We start from the raw sequence: 8,759 nt of genomic DNA, 5'->3' as shown, positions 1-8,759 counted from the left end.
GTAGCTTAAGTCATGAAGATGTTGTACCGTGGGAGGTCTTAGGAGGTTCTTGATTCGTGGCTAAGATAACTTACTCTCTTCTAATTTCATTGTGGCCCTAGATTACTCCCCATGATAGACCATAAAGATCATGTGATCAGTGCATACATGAACATGGCATCCTACAAATCTTTGGGGTAACCATAACATGGTGCAGGGCATCTCATCTAGGTGGGGGAAACATGAGGCAAAAAATGACACCCTGCAATAAAAACATGGTGCAGGGCATCCCACCTCGAAGAGGAAAACATGGGCCTCTGAAGCACCGCGTGGTGGGAGGTCATGGGTCACAATTGAACATGATTAGAGTAGCATTTTAAGTTTTTGAGTTTGAGGACCTTGATCCCTTATCCTTGAGTGGTACCTAGCATTCTTCTTACTTTGGTAGTTGTGGTGCATATGTGGTATTGTTCTTCGTTTTCAATCTTTTAAGTTTCTAAGGTTCATAATTCCTTAAAGCATAAGTTGTAACGTGCATTCATAAACGTATGGACCCATCACAACAACAAAGTTATTCTAGAAGGTCATAGAGTCACGATGAATTCTGGAGAGGGTTCTAGAAGAGTCTTGAGGTGTTTTTTTGGGTCCTAACATGGTTTAAGTTCCAAATTTAGTCTACCAAACTTGAAATCTCAAACATATCTTCATGTCCTTAAAAATAGACCTATTAGAAAGTAACAGGTCATTGAAGCACCTTGAAATATCATAAATAGTCTTAAAGGCATTTTGGTAATCTGAAATTTTTATGGAAAAATCCATAATTGTTTTAAAAAAAATTTCATTTTTTGTTGGTCATTTTTTCTTTTTGATTACCTTGAAATTCCTTCTAGATATAAGGAAAAATTCTTTAAAATTTGAAAAAAATAACATTTTCATCCTTTTGACTTACCTTTTTTTTTTCCAATCATTCTCCAACAGTCTTATATCCTTAAAATTAAATCTTTCTATGGATCTTTGAGTCTGACCTGAGTGGCTTATTTTTGTGTAGCTGATTTCCTTCATTTTTGGTTGTTACACAATCCCTTGATAGAGCTCGAATAGATAGATGTTTGAGATGCTCTAATGTTATGAACGACACATGGGTCTATCCTCGATGATATGACCGAGTGAACTTTGATGGCCGACAATACGCTGTGACTTAGGATGGCGTCAAGACACATAGGCCATGTTAATTGGGAACCAAGATGATGTTGGACGTGACGATGCACATGAGAGACCTTGGCCCCGAATAAAGGCAAGGTTGAGTCGAATGACTTGGTCTAGTATAGAGGCAAGTTGGTTGTGTCGTACATGATTGAACGTGCACGCGTAGGTGGTGTGTGTGACTGAACAAGCTTGGATTTTGTTCAATTGATGTTCGGTTGGCGAAGACAAATCTTGCCTAAGGTTCAACGAAGTCACAAAGTCGATCGAAAAATGAATATGGGGCCTAAATTTCTCTTATGACGGGTCGTGAGAGTGTCAAGATCATGATGCCACACGACTGAAAAAGTAGGATCGTGACACTAAGCATAGGGGACCTCAACCAATCTGACTCGTAACCCATCAAATGTATTTTATTCCATGTTTTTAGTTTAGATCACAAATATTCTTAAACTTTATATTTTATCATAAATATTTTCATTAATAGTTTTTAACAATACTTTTAATCTAAAAAAAAGATGTTTTACGTTTAATTTTGGATGGAAAGTATTATTCCTTTGTTTCATATATACCAATTGAACTTTTAAAGTGTTTAAATAATATGGATAAATTTAAAAAAAAGAATTAAGTTTATGAATACTTTTCAAACATGGTACTAATAGTTATTTTCATATACTAATGGTAAAGATACTTTTGGACTTTTAAAAAAAAGTTATAAAAGCATTGATATAACTTTGGAAAGATGAAATATATTTTTGAAACACTTTTGAAAGTTAAAGATTATTTTTTTAAATCATCTTGAAAGAGGGTATATTTAAAACAATCTATTAACAATTTTCATCTACAACCAACAATAAGGATTCCAAATTGAATCATCAACCACACGATTCAAGGATGTGTAGGATGGAACTCCACTTGAATCAAAGAAATTAACATCTCTGTATATCTCTATATATTTGAAACAAACAAAGTATTAACTGTTTCATCTACGATAAAGATATTTTTTTAAAAAAAATTGTTTGATGTTTAAGAGTTTTTTTATGAAGGTACTCTTCAAGATTTTTTTTTTTTTTACAAGTGGAAAAACTTTTGAATTTTTTAAATTTAATCTTTAATATTTTAAAATTATGAAATTTATCTTTAATAGACTTCATCCATATAGTAATTCAAAATTTATCTTTAATAGACTTCATCCCTATAGATACAATTTGTGTTTTGTAACTATTGTTGTAGGCAAACTCTATGAGAGGTAGGTGGCTCCTCCCAAGATGTCCATGGCACATGCCCCACCATGTTCTCTAGGATCTAATTCAATTGTTTGGTTTATCCTTCAGTTTGAGGATGAAAGGTCATACTAAACTTCAACTACATCCCAAGTGCCTTCTACAAACTCTTTCAAAGTCGAGATGTGAACCTCGCATCTTGATTTGACACTATTGAAACTGGTATTTCTTAGAGTCGAACAGTCTTTTCCATTTATAATTGAACCCACTTCTCTACTGGGTATGTTGTCTTGCCGGATGAAATGGGCCGACTTAGTTAATCTATCAATGATGACCCATATAGTAATGAACATTTTCTTTGTCTTTAGTAACTCCAATATAGTCCATAGTGACATATTCACACTTCCGTTGGGGCACACTTACAGATTGCAATAGTCTTAAAGGTCCATGTTTTGGTGCCTTGATCTTCTGGCAAGTCAAGCATCGACTTACATATTCTGCAATGACCCATTCCATCCCTTTCCCAATTAAAGTCCTGATACATTTAAGGTTTTAGAGCATCAAACCACCAAGATCCACCATAGAGCCAATGGTTGATGAGGGCATCCCAACTTATATGCCGAAAGCATAATGACCTAGATGGATCAAAGAGATTAGGAAATGGAAGCTAAGCGCACCTAGAACCTTGAGAAAACTCTGATAGTTGACTTACAATCTTGGATAGAAGTGAAATTGGTAAATGGACATATGAGCTTGAGAGGACTTGATTGACTCAAACTATGCAATTGGCTAATTCTAGGTCAAAAATAGAACACATATTCGTAAGAAACATTAAATATTAAATAAGAGAAGATTCGATGAGATTATACTAGTACATTGCATATTGAATATTTTTGTACTTATTCTTGCCTTATACCAGCCGATGAGAGGACTATTAGATTTGTCTCTTATGTTGTCTTTTGTTTAAATTTTTATTTTTTGGACTTCGAAATATTTTACAAACATTTTTATATTAACTCCCACGAATTTATTTTGTACGTTTTTAAGCGTAAAAATAATAGTGTTTTGATTTCTTGCATTTTGTCGCCCGTTTTAAGCATGAAAACTTTTATGGTTTTTTTATTTTTTTTTTTATTTTTACATAGACTTTATATAAAGTCTATGATCCTTATACTAACATTTATTAACAGTAAAGAAATAAATTATAAATAAAAAATAAAAAATAAAAAAAATAAAAAAAAGTTAATTTTTTTTTTTTTTTTTGACCTTTTAATAAAAAAAAAATACTTTATTCTTCAAACCAAAGTGTTAGGTCGTTTGGTAATTCAATAAAGAAGAATTTGAAGAGAACCCGTCTATAAAAAAATACAGCTAAAAAAAAATTATACTATCAATATAGGGATGAAATCAGTCTATCTACATCTCATAGAACATCTCCAAATCCGTTAATTTAGTCTTTAATGTTTTAAAATTACGAAATTTATCTTTAATAAACTTTAAGAATCTTAATTAGGTCCCTTTGTTAAAAAAAAATTAAAAAAAAAATTGTTTTGTAACTAAAAGTTGGAGTGCCATTTAATTATTATTTTATTTACATATTTGGGAATATGAACATGTTAGTGTTTTGGGTTACTTTATTCACTTCTTCTAATATGTCAATAAATTATGTCCACATCTCTAAATATATTTAATTTACAAATAATTTAATAATATATTATCTGACATTCATTTTCAAAATTGAAGCGGGTAAATATTAGAAAATAAATGGTTAATTAAATTCCTTTAAAATAATGAGGATTAAATGGAAAAACATGTTTGAGGACTCAAAACATATACTAACTAATAATATCTGTAACAAAATATATTATTTATGCTTACAGAGAATGTGAAAAAGAAATTTAAAAAAAAAAAAAAAAATCTCAGACAACATGAAAATGAATCGCCCACCGTGGGGTTCGAACCCACGACCACAAGGTTAAGAGCCTTGCGCTCTACCAACTGAGCTAGACGGGCTTATTTTCTAAATTGGACTTTTATTTTATATATAACCTATTTTTAACAATTTCCATAGGCACTAAGCTAACGTGGATGTTAGTACCTATTGTGCGGTACTTGTGTCCAATGTCATTTTTATTCTACTTTTTTTTTTCTTCTAACAATTTATAGTTCAATATTTATATCACAGGTAGGTTTAGATATTGCTTTACTAATATATACCCACATACGAGTTTAACGACGATATCAATTGAAGAAGAAAAGTATAAATTCGGTCTAAAAATCTTTAACTTATATGTATGTATACTTAATAAACTTAATCTTTTTCGACACCGTGACAAAGAAACCCTTGTTATCTTGAAAACAACAATGGTGTAAAAACTAAACATTATTTTGAAAGTAAAAAAACCTTATAACTTTTTAGAAGTGAGCGATCCATTAACAACATTATAAAGAAGGTTCAATCATTTTGAAACAAATTTAACATGTTTTTTTTTTTTTTTACACCTCGTTTCTTTCATTGCTTAATAAGCAATACAGCTCTTCTCACAAATATATGAATGCGTGTGCAAAAATTCAAAATGTCATAGAGAAAAGTAATATTTGTGACCTCCCATATCAGTTGGAGAGGAGAACGAAACATTTTTTTTTTATAAGGGTGTAGAAACTTCTCCTTAGCCGACGGAAACAATCCTTATAAGGGGTGTAGAAACCTCGAAACATTTTTTATAAGGGTGTAAAAACCTCTCCGTATAAGACACGTTTTAAAAACTTTGAAGAAAAAGTTGACACAAAAGTTTTTCAATGGGTAGAAGATAATTTTTAAAAAAGACCCACTAAAAAGGGAGTATGATGGGGCTATTCTGAAATTAAAAAAAAAAAAAAAAAAAAAAAAAAAAAAAAAAAAAAAAAAAAAAAAAAAAAGGTTAAAAAGGTGGCAAGACTTTAAACAGGGGATGTCCTCGTTAGAATTTGGTTTGATTCTCCACCTAGCTTAAGCTCTCACCCAATTGTAAGGACTCATAGTTGATGATCTGAGTCAGGTTTGCTACAAATTGGCAGACCATGAACACATAAAACACTTCATTGGGACTTGGGTGTTAAAAATATCAATTATTGTAAGAATCAATGGAGACGAGTGACATGATTACAATTGAAAGAGGTATTATAATATGAATACTAAATGACAGACAAGTATTGGTGTTTGAGTCCACGGTTAAATGAGACATTAATAGTATTTTGTATGCATTCATTGCTTCCATAAAGAGGGGTATTCAGAACTTGGTCTACACCAAAGACCATCCACAAAATAGTGTTGGCACTAAAAGCGTGAATATTGATTAAAGAGAGAGCTTGGAGCATTCTTGTTAGTATAGTTAACTCTACAAATGAAAGAACTCTCGTGTTTTGAGTACTAAATTTTTGGAATTTCTAAACATGCTTTCAAAAAACCATGTAAGGGGTACTTCCTTCGGAGTGGGATTTCAATATTGATATTGAACAATGAGAATAGAAGAATCGAAAAAAACAAATTTTAAAACAAAAAATTGATGCGACACCGATAGGAAATGGATTGTATATATAGTTTTGAAAAATGATGAAAATAATAGAAAGGGGGAAGAGTGGGAAAAGCATTAAAGGCGGCGTGGAAAGCGATCGCACAACTCCGCATCACTTTCCCGCTCTACGCCAAATGGGACCCACACGCTTACTTTCCCTTTATTATCTTTTTCCATTTTTCCTTTTTTGTTTTCTTTTCCCAATTTTTGTTCGACATTTATGTTTTGCTTACGTCATCTCCCATCTCCTAACTTCCCACATTTTTTTCTTACCCTCCTCCCCCATCTATTTCTCATTAAATATCAATATTTTCTTACTTCCAACAACAATTGAATTCCAACCTAAACCTTTCAAAATCAAATTAATTATATGCATTATTATCGTAAGAGACAACCAGCATTTAAAGGGTTAACAATGTCTAAAACAAGTACCAACATCCTTATACCATAAAAAGTTACTTGTTAAAGAGAAATTTTTAATGGTCCAAAAAAAATGAAGATAATAATAAAAGGTATAAAAGATGGAAAAACAACCTTAAAAATTGAGACATTGGAGAAATAGCCACTAAGTTTAAAAAAATTGAAAAACTAGCCTTAAACAAGAAAGAAAGAAGCAATTTTGGTGAAGGAATGGAAGGTAAAAAGTGAAACGGCCTAAGATGAAACTTTTGTTGAAATTTACAACGCTTAATAGAAAGCACAAGCCTTTTGCACGAAAGAAAAAAAAAAAAAAAAAAAAAAAAAAAAACTTCCTCTCAATCTACATAATAATTATTATGGAGTCGGGGATTGAGTAGACTTGTATCGAGCCAATTAAAGAAAGTAAATTTGGGTGAGATGGTAGACCATTTTTCTATAAATTCCAAAATCATAATTAATGGTTCTTATCTGGTTTAACTTTTTTATAAATTTCTTTTTAACTTTCATTAATGAACCAAATTAAGATATGAACTAGAGAAGGAAGAACTAAGAAGCGAGTTGCATAAAAGAAAATTAAAAAAAAAAATGATGATTTATGTTGGTTTCGAACCTGCGCCTTAAAAAGAAGCAAAAGAATTAAAAATAAAAGAGGGTCTCCTAGCCGAATAAGAGCCCAGGACACGCGGGAGAATAAGTTGAGCATAAAAAGTGCAGCTGCCAAGACTCAAAAGGTTTGAAAAAAATGGAAAGGATGTTGCCGGCTAGTCTCTCCTGCACTTCAATCTGAAGAAAATGGATAGAAACAAAAGCTTGTGGGTTGGGGCTTCAACCCGCGCTCCCAAAGCTCACACACATGCATCGATGTTGCATGTCATGAGTATGCTTGTCCATAGCGTATTGTCGGTGATAACGTGTCAGATGTCATTGTCATGCTTGTACTGAGCATGTTGTCCATGACCACATGTCCATTTCAAACCTCTTCTATTTTCATTCATGTTGGTTGTGTTGTCTGTGGTAGTGTGTTAGATGTCCTTGTCATGCTTGTCTAGAGCGTGTTATCCATGATCACATGTCTATTTCAAACCCCTTCTACTTTCATTCATATAGAATAGGTCTTCACTACTCTTATTATATCAATTTGGGGGGTCTTTACTAGAGGTTAGTTTATCTCATAAATCTCGTAATTAATTAATTATTATTATTTTACTTACAATTTAATATTTTCCCTCGTATAAAAATCCAAGGTTATTAAGTATGTGTTTGACATACAAGAGGATCATGTTCAAATAATAACTTAAAAGTGTACATTATATGACCTACTTTATACTCGTTACAAATGATTTAATCCAAATTGTTCATGGGGAGACATGTACGTGGGTTCTCTTATGCAATGAGTTTGTATAAAATTGAACCAATAAATATTTAATTTCTCTTTATAAATCCGTTAATTGAAAAGTTGATTAGAATGTTATTATCTATTGATCTAGCATTTTAAATTACCGAAATCATTTAAGTATCAAAGAAGAATTTTGGGGTTTAGATGATTGTTTGCTTTTAAAAATTGTCCATTTTTCTTTTGGATATTGCTTTCGAAAAAAATATTGCACAGAAAAAATTCTTGGGATTTAGATGAGATTTCATAATTGTATGTCTCATTTTGCTATTGAAAATGAGATATGTACTGTAGGTAATTAATTGAATTCTCTCTATTTTAGCATACAAAAGTGTACTGAGAATGAGGACTATATTATTGAATTATTTCCATGTGTTGATGTTAAGAATGAGATAGAAAATATAATTGGGAAGGTGTGTATTATCATTGATATTGATATCCTTTAAATAGGATACAAACTAGTACAAAGGAGGAAAATATAAAATAATTAAATACCAGAATAAAATAAAATATACTATAAATCAAATCATAAAGAAAGAATATTATGATATAATAACTGAGATATATTCTATAAATAATATATACTCTAGATATTATATCTCAATACTCCCCCTTAAGTTGGAGAGTGTATGTCAATCACACCCAACTTGTCTTTCAAAAAATAAAATTGATGTCTTCCCAAAGCTTTAGTGAAAATATCTGCCAATTGCATTTTAGTCGAAACATAACACGGTTTGATGATTCCAGCTTGTAATTTTTCTCGAACTATATGACAATCTATTACAATGTGTTTCGTACGTTCGTGAAAAACTGGATTGGCTGCTATGTGTAATGCTGCTTGATTATCACAGTACAATAATGCTGGTTCGGACAGTGAAACTTTCAAGTCTTGGAGAATGTATCTTAACCAAGTTAACTCTAAACAAGTATTTGCCATAGCTCGATACTCGGCTTCTGTTGATGATCTGGACACATTGGTTTGTTTTT

General features: G+C 31.6%; 1 non-coding gene across 1 annotated transcript; it reads right to left on the bottom strand.

Annotated features, from left to right (window-relative positions):
• Positions 1 to 4,345: 4,345 nt before the first annotated feature.
• On the bottom strand, positions 4,346 to 4,418 carry TRNAK-CUU (transfer RNA lysine (anticodon CUU)). The gene has a single exon. It is a non-coding gene; the product is annotated as a tRNA-Lys (tRNA).
• Positions 4,419 to 8,759: the final 4,341 nt, after the last annotated feature.

This window comes from Cucurbita pepo, chromosome 8, assembly GCF_057944985.1.
Source record: "Cucurbita pepo subsp. pepo isolate OVF chromosome 8, ASM5794498v1, whole genome shotgun sequence".
NCBI lineage: Eukaryota > Viridiplantae > Streptophyta > Magnoliopsida > Cucurbitales > Cucurbitaceae > Cucurbita > Cucurbita pepo.
This window is presented reverse-complemented; position numbering and strand designations above follow the sequence as displayed.